General features: G+C 45.5%; 2 pseudogenes; both read right to left on the bottom strand.

Moving 5' to 3' along the window:
• Positions 1-1631: 1631 nt before the first annotated feature.
• LOC147960502 (serine/threonine-protein phosphatase 7 long form homolog) lies at positions 1632-2912 on the bottom strand (annotated as a pseudogene).
• Positions 2913-17095: 14183 nt separating this feature from the next.
• Positions 17096-24125, bottom strand: LOC147960501 (uncharacterized; annotated as a pseudogene).
• Positions 24126-26419: the final 2294 nt, after the last annotated feature.

The following is a 26419-nucleotide window of genomic DNA, read 5'->3' as shown; positions in this document are numbered from 1 at the left end:
CCGCCATATGTTCGCGCCAACTCTTTCCCGCCACCCGTTTCCCGCCAACCCTTTCCCGCCATACCGCGGTTGTTCTTTCCCGCCATTTTCTCCTCCCTACCTATAAAACTCCCTTCAGACGGAGGAGGATAATCATTCCAGTGTAGTGTAGTTGAGATGTCCCATTATCCTTTCGATCGTAGTTTTCACCCTGAGATGAGCAGGACTCTTCTGAGGCTAGCTACCGATTTCAGGATGGACAATAGGATAGTTCCATGGGACGAACTCACCGGCAGTGACACCATAATGAATGAGTTGGCTCATGAATTACGTATGTCTGGGTGGCCTGAAAGGACCTATGAGGAGGTACGTGTAGAACTTCTTTGGTTGCATGCAAGGTGGAAGAAGGTAGTGGAGCTGAAGAGTGAAACTTTCAGAAGGACTGCAGAAAAGCATCCATTTTTATGGACTGAGGAGAGCGAGGACGAAGATGATATCTTCATGCCGCCGCTTCCGGGTTCTGCATCGTCAAAGAACAAGAGTTTTGCATCGACCAAGGGCAAGAGTACTGCATCCTTGAAGGGCAAGAGTTCTGCATCGTCCAAGGCTAAGAGTTCTGCATCCTCGAAGGGCAAGAGTTCTGCATCGACGGAGGATGACGATGATGACTTCATGTAGTTTTTATGATGTATGTTGTAAGTTCAGTCGTACGTACCATTAATTTAGATGTAGTTCTATCTAGTTGTTTGTACTGTCTTGTTGTACGAGCATTATGTTCTATCTAAATATGATGTTGTAGTTCGGATAACAGAGTGCTAAAATAGAGTAGGCATATGTCTCATACATAAGTACATAGTCATTTGTCTCATACATAGAATAGACATAAGTCTCATACAGAAGTAGATGGTCATGTCTCTACTGATAGATGGAAGCGTCAGTGATGACGTCTGGCCTGGCGGGGAGGCGGATCTGGAAGCGGCGTCCATCCCAACCTGTTAGGTGGCCTAATGTTACGAGGAGGAATTTCAGACACTCCCTGGTCATGCTGTGTATCCTGTGTGGGGCCTGGTGGAGGAGTCGAGTACATGTTCATCCACTGGGTGTGCTGCGACATCTGAGCCTGTATGTTCTCCTCGGGATGTTGATCACCCCCCCACGTATCATGTGATGCCGACATAGACGCATGATATCCGTAGGCTCCTGCACGATGGAACGTTTAGTCATGAATAATGAGGTCGCCTCAATTAATATTGAAAACAATAAATATGAAGAAACTTACCTGCTGGTTGTGACGGCTGCTCTGGCTCAAACACGAAGCTCGACGAGGGACCGTGCTGCTGTGGCTGTGGAGAAAACACGAAGCTCGATGAGGGGCCGTGTTGCTGTGGCTGTGGAGAAAACACGAAGCTCGACGTGGGACCATAGTGTTGTGGTTGCTGCCACGTTGAACTGCCAGGTTGGTCAGGACGGGGTGGCCTGGTTGTCGGCTAATGTGCTAGACGTGGACGTGGTTGATGTCGGTGCATGGAGTGACGCGGCTGCTGCTGCTGGTGCTGAACAACGTCGGTTCTCCGAGTGCACGTAATAGCCTCGTACACAGTCCGTATCTTGTTTTGAATTCGTTCCAAGAAGGGTTGTAGCACTGGACGGTGCTAAAGAAGAGGTCCAGACGACAGTGATCGTCCAAAGGTGGTCACGTCCTCGTAGAGTTCGTGTGTCAAGGTAGCCTGCAAATTTCCATGATGATTAATGTCTGTCTCTTGCACGTCAAAGTATGTGACAACATTACTTAAAGAAAATATATCTTACCGTGTACTGCCTAGAGCCCGAAGTGTCATAGCTCTGGTACATATCCGACGGAGTAGGATCCGGTATCTCCTCTGGGTGGGAGTGCTCAACGATGCGTAACCGTGTTCCGGTCATGTAGCGCCGCAAACAGAGATTGAAATCATTGAGATCAAAATTGTGATTCTCGTGCCATAGATGTGTGTTTGCTGTCTCCCATTCTATAACATACGGCTCTAGTCTAACTAGCCAGTCAGCAGTTGTCCTGGTCATGCCCTTCCTTGTCATCCTAAAATTGTGGTGTGTGTTCAACAATTACCTAAAGCTTCGAATGGAGTAGTAGGAAAGATAATGCAACATTGAAAAACTGGTTAATACCTATGGATGTGTGCTGGCACCGGGTTCTCTATATGGGGAGGCAGCTCCAACTGCAGAAGACCAAATTGCCTCATAACCCTCTGTTGTGCCATATCCTCGACGAAGACATCGAAGATGATATTTGATTTTGTCATCCAGTAATCTCGGTCCCTTATGCATAGCACAGACATACCACCAGGGTATCTCGCTTGTATGGCTGCTTCTGTGTAGGGCTGCCAGATGACCCCGGTGTATGCATCGAACTGCTCGTTCAATGTTGTGTATGCCTTCCTGGTCTGATCACTAGCAAAGCGTCTCTGCAGAAAATAAAAGTTAGTAGCCGCTAGCATCGAACTATGTCTTGTGCAGAAAAAAGTTGCATTAAACTATAACACGGTGCATACCTCGCGACATGTCCAACACAGATCGAAAGTAGGCATGTCGATGCCGTCAACATCAAACATGGCGTCTATAGGCTCACGAACACGTACATCTGGTCGCCCTATAGAGAACCTCTCCCACGACCACAGCTATAGGAATAGAGGGCATCCAAGAAGGGATGGATTTCTTGATGTAAGCTGGCAACCATTGCACATACCTCGGTATGTAGCCGCTAAGACCGCCGAACCCCAACTCCTCTGTCTGATCTGATCCGCCGTTTAAGCGCTCGCTATCTCGAGTGCCATAGGGATGTAGAGCGCGCTAATATTGGTGACATGGTTCTCTGTGAACATCACCTTGCCGAAAAGCCACATTAAGTAGGCCTCCAGGCTCCGAGTGATCTGTTCCACAGTCAACGGCGCCCGAAAGTTCTGGATCTGCATTAAGCAAAGAGAAAGTTTTAGTAAGCCGCAACTATTTTATGTAAAACCGTATGCACGATAACTTGAAGATAAGAGGTAGGGGAAATTACCCAGAAATTGAGCAACAACTCATACTTAGGTCCGTGATGCTCCCATACCGGATCCGGAGCATCCGGAAAAACACCATGAAAACGTTGTGTAAGAGCTCGCTCCCAACCAGCCGGTGCGTCCAACGGTCCTATGGCATGACCCGCCAATGGTAGTCCGAGCAAAAGTGACACATCCTCCAGAGTAGGAGCCATCTCTCCCCATCGGAAGTGAAACGTGTGGGTCTCTGGCCTCCAACGGTCCACTAAGCAGCTCAGCAAGGACCCGTCGATGGCGAGGCGTTTCTCACCCGGGATAGACTCAACCAGACGCGCGAAAGGTACAAGGCCGGTCCATTTCAACCTTCATCAGAGAACATTTCAGTTAGTGTCTCCCATTAATATGCATGTCAGTGTGCAAATTAATAAAGCACGTACCGCTGAAGCCATCCTGGGTGTATCATCCAGTTTTCCTTAGGAGTGCGACTGACCAAAGGCTCAAGCTTGCGCTCTAATAACCCACAAGTATAGGGGATCGCAACAGTTTTCAAGGGTAGAGTATTCAACCCAAATTTATTGATTCGACACAAGGGGAGCCAAAGAATATTCTCAAGTATTAGCAGCTGAGTTGTCAATTCAACCACACCTGGAAACTTAATATCTGCAGCAAAGTGTTTAGTAGCAAAGTAATATGATAGTGGTGATAACGGTAGCAAAAGGTAACAGTAGTAAAAGCAATGTTTTTGGTATTTTGTAGTGATGATAGCGATAGCAATGGAAAAGTAAATAAGCGAAGAACAATATATGGAAAGCTCGTAGGCAATGGATCGGGATGGAGAATTATGCCGGATGCGGTTCATCAGGTAACAGTCATAACCTAGGGTGACACAGAACTAGCTCCAGTTCATTGATATAATGTAGGCATGTATTTCGAATATAGTCATACGTGCTTATGGAAAAGAACTTGCATGACATCTTTTGTCCTACCCTCCTGTGGCAGCGGGGTCCTTACGGAAACTAAGGGATATTAAGGCCTCCTTTTAATAGAGAACTGGAACAAAGCATTAACACATAGTGAATACATTGACTCCTCAAACTACGGTCATCACTGGTAAGTATCCCGATTATTGTCACTTCGGGGTTAACGGATCATACCACATAATAGGTGACTATAGACTTGCAAGATAGGATGAAGAACACTCATATATTGATGAAAACATAATAGGTTCAGATCTAAAATCATGGCACTCGGGCCCTAGTGACAAGCATTAAGCATAGCAAAGTCATAGCAACATCAATCTCAGAACATAGTGGACACTAGGGATCAAACCCTAACAAAACTAACTCAATTACATGATAGATCCCATCCAACCCATCACCGTACAGCAAGCCTAGGATGGACTTACTCACGCACGGCGGTGAGCATCATGAAATTGGTGATGGAGGATGGTTGATGATGACGATGGCGACAGATTCCCCTCTCCGGAGCCCCGAACGGACTCCAGATCAGCCCTCCCGAGAGGTTTTAGGGCTTGGCGGCGGCTCCATATCGTAAAACGCGATGATTTCTTCACCTTGATTTTTTTCTCATCGAAACTCAATATATGGAGGTGGAGTTGGAGTCGGAGACGCAACAGGGGGCCCATGAGGTAGGGGGCGCGCCCTAGGGGGGCAGGCGCGCCCCCCACCCTCATGGCAAGGTGGTGGGCCCCTGGCCTTCATCTTTGGCAGGTATTTTTCTTATTTTCTAAAAAGTGTCTTCGTGAAGTTTCAGGTCATTCCAAGAACGTTTGATCCTGCACATAAATAACACCATAGTAGTTCTACTGAAAACAGCGTCAGTCTGGGTTAGTTCCATTCAAATCATGCAAGTTAGAGTCCAAAACAAGGGCAAAAGTGTTTGGAAAAGTAGATACGTTGGAGACGTATCAACTTCCCCAAGCTTAAACCTTTCCTTGTCCTCAAGCAATTCAGTTGACAAACTGAAAGTGATAAAGAAAAACTTTTACAAACTCTGTTTGCTCTTGTTGTTGTAAATATGTAAAGCCAGCATTCAAGTTTTCAGCAAAGATTATAGCTAACCACATTTGCAATAACGCATAGGTCTCAAGTTACTCATATCAATAGCATAATCAACTAGCGAGCCATAATAATAAAACTCGGATGACAACACTTTCTCAAAACAATCATAATATGATATAACAAGGTGGTATCTCGCTAGCCCTTTCTGAGACCGCAAAACATAAATGCAGAGCACCTTTAAAGACCAAGGACTGACTAGACATTGTAATTCATGGTAAAAGAGATCCAGTCAAGTCATACTCAATGTAAACTAACAATAATGAATGCAAATGACAGCGGTGCTCTCCAACTGGTGCCTTTTAATAAGAGGATGATGACTCAGCATAAAAGTAAATAGATAGGCCCTTTGCAGAGGGAAGCAGGGATTTGTAGAGGTGCCAGAGCTCGGCTTTGAAACAGAGGTGAATAATATTTTGAGCGGTATACTTTCATTGTCAACATAACAACCAAGAGATGGCGATATATTCCATGCTACACACATTATAGGCGGTTCCCAAACAGAATGGTAAAGTTTATGCTCCCCCTTCCACCACAAGCATTAATCCATGGCTTGCTCGAAACAACGAGTGCCTCCAACTAACAAGAGTCCCAGGGGGAGTTTTGTTTGCAATTATTTTGATTAAGTTTGCATAAAGCATGGGACTGGGCATCCTGGTGACCAGCCATTTATCTCGTGAGTGAGGAGCGGAGTCCACTCCTCTTGAGAATAACCCGCCTAACATGGAAGATACAGACATCCCTAGTTGATACATGAGCTATTCGAGCATACAAAATAGGATATTTATTTGAAGATTTGGAGTTTGGCACATACAAATTTACTTGGAATGGCAGGTAGATACCGTATATAAGTAGGTATAGTGGACTCATGTGGAATAACTTTGGGGTTTAAGGAGTTTGGATGCACAAGCAGTATTCCCGCTTAGTACAGGTGAAGGCTAGCAAAAGACTGGAAAGCGACCAGCTAGAGAGTGACAACAGTCATGAACATGCATTAAAATTAATCAACACTGAATGCAAGCATGAGTAGGATGTAATCCACCATGAACATAAATATCGTGAAGGCTATGTTGATTTTGTTTCAACTACATGCGTGAACATGTGCCAAGTCAAGTCACTTAAATCATTCAGAGGAGGATACCACCCTATCATAACACATCATAACCATTTTAATAGCATGTTGGCACGCAAGGTAAACCATTATAACTCATAGCTAATCAAGCATGGAACAAGAAACTATGATCTCTAGTTGTCATTGCAAACATGTTTATTCATAATAGGCTGAATCAGGAACTATGAACTAATCATATTTACAAAAAAAAGGAGGCCGAGTTCATACCAGCTTTTCTCATCTCAGCCAGTCCATCGTATATCATCATAATTGCCTTTCACTTGCACGACCAAACGATGTGAATAATAATAATAGTGCATGTGCATTGGACTAAGCTGGAATCTGCAAGCATTCAATAAACAGGAGAAGACAAGGCAATATGGGCTCTTTTGTTAGATCAACAATAATGCATATAAGAGCCACCTCAACAATTTAATTATGGTCTTCTCCTATCGACCCCCAAAGAAAAGAAAAGAAATAAAACTATTTACACGGGAAAGCTCCCAACAAGCAAAAGAAGAACATGAAATCTTTTTTGGGTTTTCTTTTTAATTACTACTACAAGCATGGAGATTAAAACTAGCTAGAAGCTACAACTAGTTTTTTTGGTTTTTCTTAAGGTTTGTTAAACACACAAGAAGAAAGCATAAAAAGGAAAATCAACTAGCATGGATGATACAATGAAAAAGTATGAGCACCGACATCTAGCAATGAGTGTGTGAGCATAAATGTAATGTCGGTGGGAAATACGTACTCCCACAAGCTTAGGCTTTTGGCCTAAGTTGGTCTATGGCCATGGCTGGCCTGGCGGATATCTATAATAATAGTTGTTGGGGTCGTACTGTGACGAGGAAGAAGAAGGCTCAGATTGCCACTGGCTGATAATCATCTCTGGATCCCACTGGTAATTAGACTGCCATGAAGGATCAAATTGTGGTTCCGGCTCTGGCTCCTCGGCTGGTGCAGGGTTCCGGTAGGCGTGGATAGTCGTCAACGGAACAAGGTACGTGCCTACAGTCAAATCAAACAAAGAAGGAGCAGGCAAGGTAATAGTCTCAGGATGATGTTTATTAAAGAACAATTGATATTTAAGCTCTCCTTCCCTATTCTTAACAATAAAATCATGTGCCACCATACTTTTATAATCTAGGTAAACACGGGGCAGCACTTTTTCTTCCTTCTCAGCATGCCTAATAGGTATGTTAAAATGTGCAGCTAGGCGTGTAGCATAGATGCCTCCAAAGATGGGGCCCTTGGTACGGTTCAGACTTAACCGTTTGGCAATAATGCTGCCCATACTAAAAGAGTTATCACCGTATAGACCATGGTGCAAAATAATAATATCAGGGATACTCAGGTTTCCACAGTTCCCGCGACCAATTAAGCAACGACTAGCAAATAATGCAAAGTAGCGTAAAACAGGAAAGTGTATGCTAGTGATTCGTGCATCGGAAACCTTCCTTGTTTCCCCTATAGTGATAGTGTCAATAAATCCCTCCACATCATCACGATGTGGTTCTTATGTCTTGCCCCCAAAAGGGACTAAACAGATCCGACAAAAATCATAAAGTGACATCTCCTTATGTTCCTCATATAAATGAAATTCCACTGTAGGTGGTGAGTTCCTAGAATGAAAATGAAAGTTTTGCACAAAGGTATTTGTGAGCAAGAGATACTGATCGCATTGGTCGTGGAGGAAAGCGGTAAGGCCTGCAGTCTGAGCCAACTCATGAAAATCTTCAGAAATCCCGGCTGCTCTTAAGAAATCCTCGGAAGGCCAGTCACACGCCCGAACCTCCGCGGTGCGAGGCAGATTATAATTAGGCTTCTGTGCCTTTTCCTTCGAGCTTTGGCTCGATGAGCCCCTCAAAAGTCTCCTCATCATTTTCTGAGAAATTCTGAAATTTTTAGTAACTTCAAAATAAAAGTAAACCAAACTCAATAATATTGATAGCAACTACTCCTACAAGTGCTTAGGCCCTATATCATGCATCAAAACTACTTTTGACCATATAAATTTGACATGCAGGCTCAAGATCAAGGTCACTTAAACAACATAAATTTGCAATGAATAAAGCACTAGAACAAAAACTAATTGGACCAATGGAGGAGTCACATACCAAGGAACAATCTCCCCATGCAGTTTTGTGAGAGGTGCTTTGAGCAAGGACATCGAAAATGGCAGCAAAACGAGCTTGGACTCGGGTTTGAGCTGGTTTTTCGTGTTTGGGGGAGGAAGATGAAGTGTGTGGGTGCAGGAATAAGTGGATGAGGGCCACCGTGGGTCCACGAGGCAGGGGGCGCGCCCTAGAGGGGTGAGCGCGCCCTCCACCCTTGTGGCAAGGTGGTTGGCCCCCCTAGTGTGTTCTTTGTTCCATAAATCCTCAAATATTCTAGAAAAAATCATATTTAATTTTTAGGGCATTTGGAGAACTTTTATTTTCGAGTATTTTTATATTGCACGGATAATCAGATAACAGACAAAAAATTATTTATTTTTATTTTATTTAATATAAATAACAGAGAGTAAAAGTGGGGTACAGAAGGTTGTGCCTTCTAGTTTCATCCATCTCATGATCATAAAAAGGAATCCACTAACAAGGTTGATCAAGTCTTGTTAACGAACTCATTCCGAATAACATGGAACCGGAGAAATTTCGAATAACACTATGTTACCTCAACGGGGATATGCACCTCCCCAATAATAAGAATATAATATTTCTTCTTGACAGTAGGAAGAGGAAATTCAAAACTTCAAATATAATCGATGGAATCTTTCCAATAGAGTTGATACTATGAACTTGTGGTTGTTTCTTCGGAAAGTGTACCGTATGCTCATTACCATTAACATGAAAGTGATATTGCCTTTAGTGCAATCAATAACAGCCCCTGCAGTATTCAAAAAGGGTCTTCCAAGAATAATAGACATATTATCGTCCTCGGGAATATCAAGAATAACAAAGTCCGTTAAAATAGTAACGTTTGCAACTACAACAGGCACATCCTCACAAATACCGACAGGTATAGCAGTTGATTTATCAGCCATTTGCGAAGATATTTCAGTAGGTGTCAGCTTATTCAAATCAAGTCTACGATATAAAGAGAGAGGCATAACACTAACACCGGTTCCAAGATCACATAAAGCAGTTTTAACATAGTTTCTTTTAATGGAGCATGGTATAGTGGGTACTCCTGGATCTCCAAGTTTCTTTGGTATTCCACCCTTAAAAGTATAATTAGCAAGCATGGTGGAAATTTCAGCTTCCGGTATCTTTCTTTTATTTGTAATAATATCTTTCATATACTTAGCATAAGGATTGGTTTTGAGCATATCAGTTAATCGCATACGTAAAAAGATAGGTCTAATCATTTCAGCAAAGTGCTCAAAATCCTCATCATCCTTTTTCTTGGATGGTTTAGGAGGAAAATGCATGGGTTTCTGAACCCAAGGCTCTCTTTCTTTACCATGTTTCCTAGCAACAAAGTCTTTCTTATCATAACGTTGATTCTTTGATTGTGGGTTATCAAGATCAACAGCAGGTTCAATTTCTATATCATTATCAATACTAGGTTGGGAATCATCATGAACATTATCATTAACATTACCACTAGTTTCAGGTTCGTTACCAGATTGAGTTTCAGCATCAGAAATAGAAATATCATTTGGATTCTCAGGTGTTTCAACAATAGGATCACTAGAAGCATGCAAAGTCCTATCATTTTTCTTTTTCTTCTTTTTAGAAGAACTAGGCACATCTATATTATTTCACTGAGAATCTTGCTCAATTCTCTTAGGGTGGCCTTCAGGATACAAAGGTTCCTGAGTCATTCTACCAGTTCTAGTAGCCACTCTAACAGCATTATCATTATCTTACTATTCAATTCATTGAGCAAATCATTTTGAGCTTTAAGTACTTGTTCTACTTGAGTGGTAACCATAGAAGCATGTTTACTAATAAGTTTAAGTTCACCTTTTACATTAGCCATATAATCACCCAAGTGTCCAAGCATATTTGAATTATATTTCAGTTGTCTTCCAAAATAAGCATTAAAATCTTCTTGCTTAGCCATAAATTTATCAAACTCATCTAAGCATGGGCTAGCAATTTTAGTAAATGGGATTATAGCTTTATCATATCTATAGAGAGAATTTACCTTTACTACCAGTGTCGGGTTGTCAAGACCATGAGTTTCTTCAATAGGTAAAGGATTTGGATTATATGTTTCTTCAACAGGCGGTAAATTAAGACCATGTACTTCTTCCATAGGAGGTAAATTCTTAACATCTTCAGCTTTAATACCCTTTTCTTTCATAGATTTCTTTGCCTCTTGCATATCTTCAGGACTAAGAAATAGAATACCTCTCTTCTTCGGAGTTGGTTTAGGAATAGGCTCAGGAATTGGCTCCGGAGGTGTCCAATTATTTTCATTTGTCAACATATTATTCAATAGAATTTCAGCTTCATCTGGTGTTCTGTGACGCCCCCGATTTGACCGTACACTAATCATACACGCAAACGTGTACGATCAAGATCAGGGACTCACGGGAAGATATCACAACACAACTCTACAAATAAAATAAGTCATACAAGCATCATATTACAAGCCAGGGGCCTCGAGGGTTCGAATACAAGAGCTCGATCATAGACGAGTCAGCGGAAGCAACAATATCTGAGTACAGACATAAGTTAAACAAGTTTGCCTTAAGAAGGCTAGCACAAACTGGGATACAGATCGAAAGAGGCGCAGGCCTCCTGCCCGGGATCCTCCTAACTACTCTTGGTCGTCGTCAGCGGGCATCACGTAGTAGTAGGCACCTCCGGTGTAGTAGGAGTCGTCGACGAAGGTGGCGTCTGGCTCCTGGGCTCCAACATCTGGTTGCGACAACCAGGTAGAAGGGATAGGGGGAAAAGAGGGAGAAAGCAACCGTGAGTACTCATCCAAAGTACTCGCAAGCAAGGAGCTACACTACATATGTATGCATTGGTATCAACTGGAATAAGGATATTATATGTGGACTGAACTGCAGAAAGCCGGAATAAGAGGGGGATAGCTAGTCCTTTCGAAGACTACGCTTCTGGCAGCCTCCGCCTTGCAACATGTAGAAGAGAGTAGACTGAAGACCTCCAAGTAGCATCGTATAGCATAATCCTAACCGATGATCCTCCCCTCGACGCCCTGTGAGAGAGCGATCACCGGTTGTATCTGGCACTTGGAAGGGTGTGTTTTATTAAGTATCCGGTTCTAGTTGTCATAAGGTCAAGGTACAACTCCAAATCGTCCTGTTACCGAAGATCACGGCTATTCGAATAGATTAACTTCCCTGCAGGGGTGCACCACATTCCCCAACACGCTCGATCCCATTTGGCCGGACACACTTTCCTGGGTCATGCCCGGCCTCGGAAGATCAACACGTCGCAGCCCTACCTAGGCACAACAGAGAGGTCAGCACGCCGGTCTAAATCCTATGGCGCAGGGGTCTGGGCCCATCGCCCTTTGCACACCTGCACGTTGCGTACGCGGCCGGAAGCAGACCTAGCCTAATGGCGTTCCAGTCCAATCCAGCACGCGCCACTCAGTCGCTGACGTCACGAAGGCTTCGGCTGATACCACGACGCCGAGATACCCATAACTACTCCCGCGTAGATGGTTAGTGCGTATAGACCAAATGGCCAGACTCAGATTAAATATCCAAATCTCGTTAAGCGTGTTAAGTATCCGCGAACGTCGACCAGGGCCAGGCCCACCTCTCTCCTAGGTGGTCGGAACCTGCCCTGTCGCTCCGCCTCAAAGATCCACTCACGGGTGCTCCTACAAGCCGACCCGTCTTTAATCACCACATGTATCATGTATAAAGCAAATAGTATATACCCGTGATCACCTCCCGAGTGATCACGGCCCGATAGTATAGCACAGCAGACGGACAAGAATGTAGGGCCACAGATGGAAATACTAGCATCCTATACTAAGCAAGTAGGATTGCAGGTAAAGGTATCAACAGTAGTAGCAAGGACAGGCTATGCATCAGGATAGGATTAACGGGAAGCAGTAACATGCTACACTACTCTAATGCAAGCAGTATAGAGAAGAGTAGGCGATATCTGGTGATCAAAGGGGGGGGCTTGCCTGGTTGCTCTGGCAAGAGAGAGGGGTCGTCAACACCGTAGTCGTACTGGGTAGCAGCGGCGTCGGCCTCGGTGTCTATCAGGAGAAGAGGGGGGAGAAACAATAAATATATAAGCAAGCATATGCATAGTGATGCATGACATGACAAGTAACGACATTAGAGGTGCCCTGACGTGGTAGTAGGTGATACCGGTGAAGGGGGATAACATCCGGGAAAGTATCCCCGGTGTTTCGTGTTTTCGGGCCGAGGGGCCGGAGGGGAAAAGTTGCGAGTTTGACATGTTAGGGGTGCGTGACGGACGAACGGGCTGCGTACCGGGTTCGTCTCGTCGTTCTGAGCAACTTTCATGTATAAAACTTTTTCATCCGAGTTACGGATTAAAAGATATGATTTTCTAAATATTTTATTAATTTCAGGAATTTAATTAATTACTTAAATTAATTCGAAAAACGGATTAATGACACCAGCATGATGTCATGCTGACATCAGCAGGTCAATAGAGTTGACCAAAGTCAACCCTGACGTGTGGGCCCGTTCTGTCATAGTCTAACAACCAATTAACAGTTTTAATTAAATAACCAAGTTAATTAGGTAAATTAAGCAGAGTTAATTAGGTTAATTTTACTAATTAGCTAATTAATTAATTGATTAATTTTATTTATTATCAATTTCGTTCTAAACAGGGGGTGGGCCCCTGTGGTCAGTGGCACAAGGCCACGCCCTGGCTGTGACACACACACACACACACACACACACAGGGGCCAACTATGGCCATGGTGTGGCCAGGGGAGGCACTGGCCGCGCCGATGAGGCCGGCGAGCGAGGGGCGAGACCAGAGGCGGCGCGGCAGTGGCGGTGGCAGTGGTGGCCGCGAGCGGCGAGCAGGGCAGCGTGCGGATCGGCGAGCAGCAGCGGCTGGGCGTACAGGGGCAGGTGCAGGCGTAGGCGGGATCGCGACGGGGAGGCTAGTGGCCGCAGCCGGGGAAGGCGAGGCCAACGCGCGGATGGGGGACTGCCGGAGCGCAGCCATGGTGGCCAACGCCGCGTGCGACCACCTACGACGACGGGGACGAAGGGGACGAGGGGGAATCGGTGAGGGGCTCACAGCGGAGCGTAGGGGGCGGCAGTGGGCTCGGGGAGATGAGGTAGCGAGCGACGGGCGGCGGTGTCGAGGCCGCCGGCGGCGGGTGGCGGCGACTTGGGGCGGCGGTGTCCAGGCGGCGGGGCGCGGCTCGATCCGGCGGCTTCAGGGTCGGTAACGAGGCGAGGCGCCGGCGTCGAGGAGTGGGGCGGCGCGGTCGCCGGGGAGAGGCGGCGGGTTCGGGATGAGGCCGACGGGGCGATGGGGTGGGGGCGCCGAGCGCTGGGGCGCTGGGTGTGTGGCGGCGCTGGGAGGGAGAGGGAGAGACGTGCGGGGGAGAGTGGAGGTCGTGGGATAGGGTTAGGTCGGGGTGGGATTAGTAGGCTAGGGCGCGGGGTGGGCCGGCCCATTCGGGCGGCTGGGACCAGCTGGGTCACTGGCTGGGCCGAGGTCCAGTTGGCCACGAGGCCCTTTTTTTTGTTTGTTTCTTTTCTTTTCTTTTAGCTCCTAATTATTTTAATTTCTTTAAAATACCAAGTTAGCACCTAAATTAGTATCATCAAAATAGGCCACTGCCAAACCTAGTTGGACCCAAAATAAACTAGTTTAATATTATTTTTTTATTTTTCAAAAGCAATTAAATTATTATTTTAGCCACTGTTTTTAAATAGTTTAGGGCATTTAAACACTTTGTAAAAGGTTGGTTCCACCACCAAAACTAGTTAGGGATTATTTGCCACATGATGAACATTTTAGTTTTGATATTTGAAAACTTTTATTGTTTGCTTGATTTTGACTTTGAATTTGAATCGGTTTCGAACTAACGCGGGATTAGCGACAATAATCGAAGTGACGTGGCATCATTAGCAGAGGTTACTGTAGCTTAATTATCCGGGCGTCACATGTTCTTTCCCTGAAAACAGAACCAGCACAACTATCCAGGTAATCTCTGGAGGCATCGGTTAGTCCATTATAAAAGATATCAAGTATTTCATTTTTTCTTAAGAGGATGATCAGGCAAAGCATTAAGTAATTGGAGAAGCCTCCCCCAAGCTTGTGGGAGACTCTCTTCTTCAATTTGCACAAAATTATATATATCCCTTAAAGCAGCTTGTTTCTTATGAGCAGAGAAATATTTAGCAAAGAAGTAATAAATCATATCCTGGGGACTACGCACACAACCAGGATCAAGAGAATTAAACCATATCTTAGCATCACCCTTTAGTGAGAACGGAAATATTTTAAGGATATAAAAGTAGCAAGTTCTCTCATCTTTAGTGAACATGGTAGCTATATCATTCAGTTTAGTAAGATGTGCCACAACAGTTTCAGATTCATAACCATGAAAAGGATCAGATTCAACCAAAGTAATTATATCAGGATCAACAGAGAATTCATAATCCTTATCAGTAACAAAGATAGGTGAAGTAGCCAAAGCAGGGTCAGGTTTCATTCTATCATTTAGGGATTGCTTACTCCATTTAGCTAATAATCTTTTAAGTTCAGTTCTATTTCTGAAAGCTAAAATGGCTAAAGAAGCATCTTGATCAAATACATAACCCTTACGAATAGCAAGTGGTTCTTCATCATCACTTTCATCAGTATCATCAGATTCAATATTTTCAATTTCTCTAGCCCTAGCAAGTTGTTTATCAAGAAAATCACTAAGTGGCATAGTAGTATTAGGCATAGAGGTAGTTTCATCATAAGTATCATGCATAGCAGAAGTGGCATCATCAATAACATGCGACATATCAGAACGAATAGCAGAAGCAGGTGTAGGTGTCGCAAGCTTACTCAAAACAGAAGGTGAATCAAGTGCAGAGCTAGATGGCAGTTCCTTACCTCCCCTCGTAGTTGAGGGATAGATCTTCGTTTTTGGATCTCTCAAGTTCTTCATAATGATAAGCAGATATATATATCCCAAGTGACTCAAAGAATAGAGCTATGCTCCCTGGCAACGGCGCCAGAAAATAGTCTTGATAACCCACAACTATAGAGGATCACAACAGTTTTCGAGTGTAGAGTATTCAACCCAAATTTATTGATTCGACACAAGGGGAGCCAAAGAATATTCTCAAGTATTAGCAGCTGAGTTGTCAATTCAACCACACCTAAAAACTTAATATCTGCAGCAAAGTGTTTAGTAGCAAAGTAATATGATAGTGGTGATAACGGTAGCAAAAGGTAACAGTAGTAAAAGCAATGTTTTTGGTATTTTGTAGTGATGATAGCAATAGCAACGGAAAAGTAAATAAGCGAAGAGCAATATGTGGAAAGCTCGTAGGCAATGGATCGGTGATGGAGAATTATGCCGGATGAGGTTCATCATGTAACAGTCATAACCTAGGGTGACACAGAACTAGCTCCAGTTCATTGATATAATGTAGGCATGTATTCCGAATATAGTCATACGTGCTTATGGAAAAAAACTTGCATGCCATCTTTTGTCCTACCCTACCGTGGATATTAAGGCCTCCTTTTAATAGAGAACCGGAACAAAGCATTAACACATAGTGAATACATGAACTCCTCAAACTACGGTCATCACCGGTAAGTATCCCGATTATTGTCACTTCGGGGTTAACGGATCATAACACATAATAGGTGACTATAGACTTGCAAGATAGGATCAAGAACACTCATATATTGATGAAAACGTAATAGGTTCAGATCTGAAATCATGGCACTCGGGCCCTAGTGACAAGCATTAAGCATAGCAAAGTCATAGCAACATCAATCTCAGAACATAGTGGACACTAGGGATCAAACCCTAACAAAACTAACTCGATTACATGATAGATCCCATCCAACCCATCACCGTCCAACAAGCCTACGATGGAATTACTCACGCACGGCGGTGAGCATCATGAAATTGGTGGTGGAGGATGGTTGATGATGACGATGGCGACGGATTCCCCTCTCCGAAGCCCCGAACGGACTCCAGATCAGCCCTCCCGAGAGGTTTTAGGGCTTGGCAGCGGCTCCGTATCGTAAAACGTGATGATTTCTTCTCCTTGATTTTTTTTCTCATCGAAACTCAATATATGGAGGTGGAGTTGGAGTCGGAGACGCAACAGGGGCCCACGAGGTAGGGGGCGCGCCCCCCACCCTCGTGGCAAGGTGGTGGGCCCCCTGGCCTTCATCTTTGGCAGGTATTTTTCTTATTTTTTGAAAAGTGTCTCCGTGAAGTTTCAGGTCATTCTGAGAACGTTTGATCCCGCACATAAATAACACCATGGTAGTTCTGCTGAAAACAGCGTCAGTCCGGGTTAGTTCCATTCAAATCATGCAAGTTAGAGTCCAAAACAAGGACAAAAGTGTTTGGAAAAGTAGATACGTTGGAGATGTATCACGCTCATACCATATCGCACCACGATGACCCCTATCAATGTCCCCATTTAGCAACCACACTCCTAACATTCCTGCATATGAAAAATTCAGAACATAGCGCCACACTAAATACAAATTCATAACATAGTGTCACACTTAATAAAAATTCAGAATATAGTGCCACACTTAATACAAATTCATTAGTGTCACACTTAATACAAATTTAGAACATAGTGTCACACTTAATACAAATTCAGAACGTAGTGCCACACTTAATAAAAATTCAGAACATAGTGCCACACTTAATACAAATTCAGAACATACTACTGCTAGCTTAGCTTCTTCCTCTCGCCCTTACTCCTCTACCTCCTCTTCTTCCCTGGTTGCCTCGTCCACGCCCAATGATGAAAGTGGGACAATTAGTGTCCCTATGGCCAAATTCATTGCATAGAATGCATTGCCTAGTCGGACCTCTTGCTTCAGATTCATCCATATCATTCTGGATGCGCTGACACTGCCGTCTGCCTCTACTTGTACGCATATGCCCTGGGTTTGGAATGTAACGCCTTTCAGCAGGGTTGAGGCTGTTGAAATTACCCATTGATCGAAAACACATCAGCTTACCTGTTGTAACGCCCCGGATACAACTTTCCATATTTGTAACTCCAACTCTTGCCTTTTCCAGATATGCGATATGAGATTCCCTTCGTGGTTGGGTTTTGTATTCGTTTTGCATTTTGTTCATGTCATGCATTTCATATCATGTCGTCATGTGCATCGCATTTGCATTCATGTTCGTCTCATGCATCCGAGCATTTTCCTCGTTGTCCGTTTTGCAATCCGACACTCCTACATGCACCGGTGCACCCCTCTTGTCTCTTTTCGTGAGCGGGTGTTGAATGTTCTTGGAATGGACCGAGATTTTCCAAGTGGCCTTGGTACACCACATGTCAAATTTTGTGCCATTTGGAGTCCGTTTGATGCTCCAACGGTTAACCGGAGAACCGCAAAGGCCTCTTGTTTGTTGCAGCCCAACACCCCTCCAAAACGGCCCAATAACCCATCCAAACCACTCCCATGTCCTCCGTCGTCGGATCACAATCGTGTGGGCAAAAACCACACCTCATTTGGACACTCCTACCTCCTCCTAGCTATAAATATGTGATCCCCTCCGAATTTCATGCAGATGAACCCTAATCTCCTTCCATCTCGCGCCGCTGGACAAATCTCCCACCGCCCGGACATGTCCGCAGTGCCTCTCGTCCAACCACAACGCGCCACGTCACCGCCCTCGCACCCACTCCGCCGCCTCCCGCGCCGGCCCGCCGCGGGCCCAGATCCAGCCCCGCCGGGCCCGAACCGGGCCACGCCCGTGCGCCGCCGCTCGCGAGGCCGTCCGCCGCCGCCGTTCACCCGCCTCCCGCTCTATCTCCTCTGCGCCGCCGCTGCGCTAGCTCGCCGTGCCGCCGCCCGCGTCGGCTGCGCCGCGCCCCGCGTCACCGTACGCCACCTCCGCCGCCGCCCCTCGTCACCGGAGCCCGCGACGCCTCGCCGGAGTTCAAGTCCGGCCAGATCTGGGCCGGATTGGATGAGATCCACCAGGCCCCGTTCCAAACAGGTCCGGATCTCCTGGTCCCGATCCGTCTCGTCCAGTTTCTCGCGAGGTCTAAATTTCGGCTAAGTCCCTTAATTATTGCATTCTGGTGCCTTGTTCAACATGCCATAACTTCTTGCATACTACTCCGTTTTGCATGCATGATATATCAAAATGTTCATTGGGAGATGATCTTCATTTCATTCCATTGTGGTATGCTTGTTTGAGTTCATCTTGATGCCCTAATCATTGATGCAAGAGTGCTATAAAATGTTTACTGCTGCTACTTATCAGATTATGATGTTTTGTCATTTTTGCCACTTTTGATGTGTGCTTCATATGGGCAAGTGATCTACATGTGTTTTGAGCTATGCCATGCTATCTTTACAGAGGTGCTTGACATGTATTTTTGTGATCAATGTGGTGACTAGCACAAGCTTGCAAAGTAGCCTTCGTGATATTGTTGTTTTCAGGGACTTAGGATTTTGCTAAGTCCTTGTTCTGCTGTTATTTCTATGCCATGTAAACATGATGCTACAGTGAGATCCATGCTTGTTTTGAGTATCTTAAGTAAGGGTGTTTTGGACATATGGTTATGCTCTATCCATCCATGCCCATGTTTGAAATCATGTAGTGCCCTAGAATGTCTTAATCTTGCTCTACTTTTGGTATAAAATGTTCCTGGCAGATTGTTTACATGTTAATCAATTTTGCCATGGGTGTTGCTATTGATACATGCATGCTATGAACTTACTATTGCCATGGTTAGCTTCATGAACATGTCTTCTTACTGTTAGTATGCTTATCTTGTCATGCAATGCCTTGTGGTGAGTGATTTGAGCTCGCAAAGTTGCCTTCATAACTCTGTTTATGCCATGCTCTGTTTTTCTGCTAAGTCTGAAACTGTTAATAAAACTTGATATATTTACATGGGTGCCATCTTATCTTCTGTGCCTTTTTGGCTCATGATCACTAAGGTACTTTTGTTCTATGCATTTAGTAGATTCATGACATGCATTGTATTTCTATGATAAGTTCCTATAGCATGTTGTTTGATTGCTCTAAACATGGCTTCCTGATGTTATTCCTGGCATGTTAGTATTTTCAATAAGTCTGTGAAGCTGGTATCTTTTGCATTTTTTTCATGCTTGTTTGAACCTGCTCTTGGGTGTTTTAGCCATAGCTCAGTGTTCATGTTTTGTCAAGCATCTTGAGTACATCACCGCCATATGCTTTGTTGCTATGTTGGAGTGACGTAGCTTTGTTTCTCATTGCATTCTAGATGGCATCATGCTGTTAATCGCAGAATTGTGCCATTTTTGTTTTCCATGCCATTTGCAAACCGTGCATCCGTTTCCGGTGATCCTTATATCGATTTCGACCGAAATCATCTCATCTTTCCAGCGGCACACTTGGTTTGCCAAGTTGTTGCATTGATCATTCTTTTCCTTCCGGAGCATGCATATGCATTGCATATCATGTCTTGCATATCATGCCATGTTTTGCATCATGTTGCTTGTGCATTGCACTGTGGTTGATTGGTGTTCCTTTGCTTGTGTTCTTGATTTGGGTAGAGCGGGAGACGAGTACGTGATCGAGGATCCTGTTGAGTACGCTAACGAGGATCGAGCTTTCGACAACTCTGACAACATTGCAGGCAAGATGACCATACCCTCGAAATCACTTCTATCTTTCTTGCTAGTTGTTCACTTTTTGCTATGCCGCGATACCTACCACTTGCTATATCATGCCTCCCATATTGCCATGTCAAGCCTCTAACCCATCTTCCTAGCAAATCATTGTTTGGCTATGTTACCGCTTTGCTCAGCCCCTCTTATAGCGTTGCTAGTTGCAGGTGAAGAGGAAGTTTGTTCCATGTTGGAACATGGTTATGTTGGGATATCACAATATCTATTGTTTTATTAATGCATCTATATACTTGGTAAAGGGTGGAAGGCTCGGCCTTATGCCTGGTGTTTTGTTCCACTCTTGCCGCTCTAGTTTCCGTCATACCGGTGTTATGTTCCTTGATTTTGTGTTCCTTACGCGGTTGGGTGTTATGGGAACCCCTTGACAGTTTGCTTTGAGTAAAACTCCTCCAGCAAGGCCCAACCTTGGTTTTACATTTGCATAACAACCTATAAGCTTCCCTTGGGTTTTCGCGAGCCCAAGGGTCATCTTTATTTTAACCCCCCCCCACCCCCTCGGGTCAGTGCTCCTCTGAGTGTTGGTCCAACCTGTCAGTCATCGGTGACCACCAGGGGCAACTCTGGGTTGGCCTACCGGAAGCTTGGACAATCCGGTGTGCCCTGAGAACGAGATATGTGCAGCTCCTATCGGGATTTGTCGGCACATCCGGGCGGCTTTGCTGGTCTTGTTTTACCATTGTCAAAATGTCTTGTAACCAGGATTCCGAGTCTGATCGGGTCTTCCTGGGAGAAGGAATATCCTTCGTTGACTGTGAGAGCTTGTGATGGGCTAAGTTGGGACACCCCTGCAGGGTTTGAACTTTCGAAAGCCGTGCCCGCGGTTATGTGGCAGATGGGAATTTGTTAATATCCGGTTGTAGAGAACTTGACACTTAACTTAATTAAAATGCATCAACTGCGTGTGTAACCGTGATGATCTCTTCGCGGTGGAGTGCGGGAAGTGAACACAGTCTTGTGTTATGCTTGAACGTAAGTAGCTTTAGGATCACTTCTTGATCTATTAGCTTCTCGACCGTGCTTTGCTTCTCTTCTCGCTCTCTTTTGCGTAAGTTAGCCACCATATATGCTAGTGCTAGCTGCAGCTCCACCTCACTACCCTTTCCTACCTTTAAGCTTAAATAGTCTTGATCTCGCGGGTGTGAGATTGCTGAGTCCTCGTGGCTCACAGATACTTCCAAACAGTTGCAGGTGCCGATGATACCAGTGTAGATGACGCAACTGAGCTCAAGTGGGAGCTCGATGAAGATTGTGTTCGTTGTGTTGTTTCGTTTCCAGTTGATCAGTAGTGGAGCCCAGTTGGGACGATCGGGGATCTAGCATTAGGGGTTGTCTTTCTTTAATTATGGTTCCGTAGTTGGACCTTTGTTTGTACATTGGATGATGTATGATATATTTATGTACTATGTGAAGTGGCGATTGTAAGCCGACTCTTTATCCCTTTCTTATTCAGTACATGGGATGTGTAAAGATTACCCCTCTTGCGACATGCCTACCGTGCGGCTATGCCTCTAAGTCGTGCCCCGACACGTGGGAGATATAGCCGCATTGTGGGTGTTACACCTGTCCTGGTATTGAGGACAGACTCTTTCAAAAAAAATGGAGACACAAACGATATTGCGTCCATTCCAAGCTGCCCGCAAGCAGCAAGTACATGTGAGCAAGGTAGGTGAAGCAATTTCGGTTTGTTGCATGTGCACTCACATGTTGGCCAGGCTTCATTACCAATTTTCACCTCATGCGTCCTCAACTCATTTGCACATCCGAATTTGTTGTTGGCTAAGCGGACCTCAAACTTTCTTTCTTGATTACCGATGGTGGCTACAGTGTGTGACCTAGCTTTTTGCATCTTGTTGTCCATGTACTTTGTGACTCTTTCACAGTACCGTGTATTCGGGTTGTTGAAGATATGTTGCTCTGCTTTTTGACGTCTATCTCTGAAATACTTGACGGTGCCATAGAAAATACCCTCAACGATGGCTGTAAGTGGCAATGCCCGGTTTCCTCTGAGGACAAAGTTGTATGTTTCCGTGAGGTTCGTTGTCATGACACCGTACCTTGCTCCATGTGTTTCATGTAGCAAAAACCACCTCTACAGAGGCTCATGCTCTATCCACTGCTCGAAAGTTTTAATCGACCTCCCAAGACTTCTCCTAGTACCAGGTGGGTTAAAGCCTGGTAGGTCACATAGCCCAACAGGCTCCTCCTCCACGGCCGCTGTTCCTGTTGCCAACTGTGCAGCTACTGCTTCAACATGTGCCCTCACTGCTGCATCTCTTGCAGCTTTCCTGTCCCTCACGTGTCTCTGCGTGCACACATTAAGTCTGTGGTGTATCAAATTGTACTTCCATAACTGGTTCTTCTTGCAGAGTTTTTTGAATAGATTTATCAGGTTCTTATTTCTAAACTGCGAGAAGAAATTAGCCCCCAGATGGCGCATGCACCAACGGCTCTGCAAGTCCTGCCATGGAACTTGTTCCTCAGGGCCTGGGTTTGTCAGTGTCCTTATCGCACTGAGTATACCTGCATGCCTGTCATGAAGGATGCACACATTGGGCTTCTCCTTCACAACTGATATTTTCAACTGCCTGAAGAACCATGTCCAACTTTCAATGTTCTCACTCTCCACAAAAGCAAATGCGAGTGGGATGACTTGATTTTGGCCGTCTTGACCTATGGCTGTCAGGATTTGACCCTTGTACTTGCCTGTGAGAAAAGCACCGTCAACACATATCACCGGTCGGCAATGCCTGAAAGCTTCGATGCATACACCGAAAGATAAGAAGAGACGATGCAGCACCCTCACAGTTGGGAACTCTGGCATGAACATGTCTTGGATATCGATATAGGTGCCCGGATTCCGCTGCTGCAGGGTGTGGAGGAGCTGGACAATAGAGTCATATGCATCAAAATAAGAACCAAATCTCCTCTCAAGCGCTGCATGCTTAGCCCTCCAAGCCTTGCCATAAGAAATTCTGTACTTGAACCTGGCGAAGACTTTTGTCTGGACTGCCTTCACTTCCATAGCTTTGCCCTGCACTATATCATCGTAAAACAACCGAGCAATAAGCGTCGATGAAAGGTTGGCATGATCCTGAGGGATGCAGGGAATAAGACAACTGTGATTAACTAAGTCACTTATCACCCAACTTGTGCTATACTTAGGGAGAAAGCCGTGCATCCTGGCGGGACAATCTGCGTTCTTGCATACCATTGTCAGGAATTTCTGACTGGACACCTGAGCTGTGAAAACCCTTTGCGTGGACATTGCCCAATTAATTATTGCATCCTTCAGGGCTTGCTTGTTCGGATACATAGCACCCGTTGCAATATTGTTCTGGTGATATTGCCAGGCTGAATCATGTCCATCATTCACGGTCATTGCAGATGAGAAGTCATGATTCCACGATGCAGGATTCGGGACCTCCTCTGCATTTTCTTCTTCATCTGACTCGTCAGAATCATTGGCATGACCCCTTTCAACATCGGCGTCTTCTTCTTCCATCTGGTCCTACATGTGCCCATCTACCTCGTCAGCATCCACCTCGCCATTGTAATCACCATCGGCATTTCCTCCTTCTACCTGACTACTCTGCCCTGTTTGATAACCATAAGCATTTCCTCCTTCTACCTAACTGCTTTGTCCTTGTTCGTAACCATCATCTCTAGCATTTGACATAGATAAATGCCTCCCTACACTGCTATGACCAGGATCGTAGCCACCCTCGCCTTCATGTGCAGTGACCTCCTTCACGACGAGAAGCACTAAAGCAATATGATTGCATCCCCTTCGTTCACAATCTTGTAACCACCGTACCCAATCGGAGTCTCGGTCTATTGGCCTCAAATAAAAGTAAATTATTGAATTTGATCGTGTCCACAATGCATGATCACCGACGGTGTGTGTTTCAGTATCAAGACCTAAACTTGCCGCAATCCATTCTTTCAACTGAATGACAGACCATGTTTGAGGTGCACTCATTGGCACATCTATGTGAGTAAATTCACTCAGATCTGCTCCCATCTCAGTTGTTTGGACAGTACCAGGACCATAGCAAAATCTGAACTTCACTACATCAGACATCTCGGCTCACCTTTTTCCAACAACGAAATACAAGTATTAAGCAACAACTTAAAATACCCCCACTAACAAATATTAGACATGTCTATATATTAGCTAGCTATATATTACAGAATATTAACAGACCAACAAATACAATTCACACACCTACAAGTATATTACGAATATTTGCCGGAGCAACTACAAATATTGACAGATTAATATATTTGACTGGACTGCCTATATTATGGACCTTTTTTTCAGAGCTACTACAAATACTGACACTCCTAAATACTTGACATCCACATATAGTATGGAATATTACCGGAGCAACTACACATTTTTACACAACTAATTAGTTGACATCTAAATATATTTACGTATACTACCGGGGCAAATAACAATAATCGCACACATACTTTATTCCACATCGAAACATATTAACAAATACCTACGAAAACTAAATGTTTGTTGAAATATACCCTTGAAGCGTGCGTGCGAAAGAAGAACGACGAACGATGAACGGTAGCCACCAAACTGTCGGAGCTTCACCTCCACCACACTGCCCCAACTTCACCACCGACACCTCCACCAAAATGCTCACCACGACCACCACGAGCTACCCCATCAGTAGATCGAGACCTCTTTTGGCTGCCTAACTAAGTTGAATCCATTCACGGTGCCAAAACTGCAAAAAAACTGGCTCATTTAGGTGTAGAAATTAGAGGCATTTTCGTATAGAGAGAGGAGAAAGAAAGAACAGAAGAAGAATAGAAGCTCTCGCGTGGAGCGTGGAGGAAAGGGAGGATAAGGCCGCAGGGAGCCGGGCCAGCCGCGCGTCAGGTGGGGCCGCACCCTGTCGGCTAGCAGTGGGCCGATCGGCCCGCGGTAGGCTGACAGGGGTGCGCCCGCGCCGACAGCTCCCTCCCTCCCCCTCGCGACGTGGCCAGCCCAATCCGAGGTCGACACGTGCCAAGCGGGCCAGCTGTCGCCCGACTACTGGCCGACTGCGCCCACTCGGCTTACTGCGGGCTGACTAGGCCCAGTCGGCCTGCTGCGGGCCGACGGTGTATTATTTTTGAAAATTATTTTTTGGGCGTAATATTTGTGCAAATTAATAAAAAATATATTATTTTAAAAAATAGCCATTTCCTATGCATGCTGTCGATGCTTCCAAACATCCCAGAAAATCCTCTTGCTGCATTCTGTGCTAGGATCTAAGAAGTGTCTTCCGCATTGGGTGTTCTGAAATATTGCGGTCCAAACACTGCCACCACTGCCCGACAGAACTTACAGAAACACTCAATGGTGGTGGACTCGGCGATGCGCCCATAGTCGTCGAGTGAATCACCGGGAGTTCCGTATGCAAGCATCCTCATCGCTGTCGTGCACTTCTGGATCGAGGTGAATCCAAGTTTACCGGTGCAATCCATCTTGCACTTGAAGTAGTTGTCGAACTCCCGGATGGAATTCACAATCCTGAGGAAGAGCTTTAGGCTCATCCGATAACTGCGCCGAAATGTTTTGTTGCCGTGAAGTGGAGCATCGGCGAAGTAGTCGGAGTAGAGTATGCAGTAGCCTTCGAGATGATGCCGATTCTTTGCTTTCACCCACCCCGACGCCGAGCCACCTCGCCGTGGCTTTTCATTGCTCGCCAGCAGCTGGGCGTGGGTGGCGAGCACCATGAGATGCTCTTCTTCCTGGACGTCGGCCTCGGCTTCCTCCTCCAGCAGCGCGGCAAGCGCTTCCTCGTTGTCCGAGTCCATCGCCGAGGCAGGCAAATCGTTGAACACCTTGCGCCCGGTGGGCATGTACCCGCCACTAAACTGCCCCTCCGCGGCCGAAAACGGAGGCAAAAACGCCCAGCTGCTGGTGGAGGGGCTGCCTCGGCGAACCTCTGCTCTTTTTCGGCGGGGATTGGCTATCTAGCGGTGAAGGGCGGCGGGCAGCGCCGGGATACAGCTAGTGGCGGCCGAGGGCGCGGGGGGTGTTGGGGAACGTAGCATAAATTCAAAATTTTCCTACGTGTCACCAAGATCTATCTATGGAGTCATCTAGCAACGAGGGAGGAGTGGATCTACATACCCTTGTAGATCGTGTGCGGAAGCGTTCAAGAGAACGGGGTTGATGGAGTCGTACTCGTCGTGATTCAAATCACCGATGATCCTAGCGTCGAACGGACGGCACCTCCGCGTTCAACACACGTACGGAGCAGCGACGTCTCCTCCTTCTCGATCCAGCAAGGGGAGGGAGAGGTTGAGGAAGATGGCTCCAGCAGCAGCACAACGGCGTGGTGGTGATGGAGCTGCAGTACTCCG

The sequence above is a fragment of the Triticum urartu genome, chromosome 7A (assembly GCF_056163025.1).
Source record: "Triticum urartu cultivar PI428250 chromosome 7A, HENAU_Tu73, whole genome shotgun sequence".
In the NCBI taxonomy this organism is placed as follows: domain Eukaryota; kingdom Viridiplantae; phylum Streptophyta; class Magnoliopsida; order Poales; family Poaceae; genus Triticum; species Triticum urartu.
Note: the sequence above shows the minus strand (reverse complement) of the source record. Positions and strands in the feature narration are given on the sequence as shown.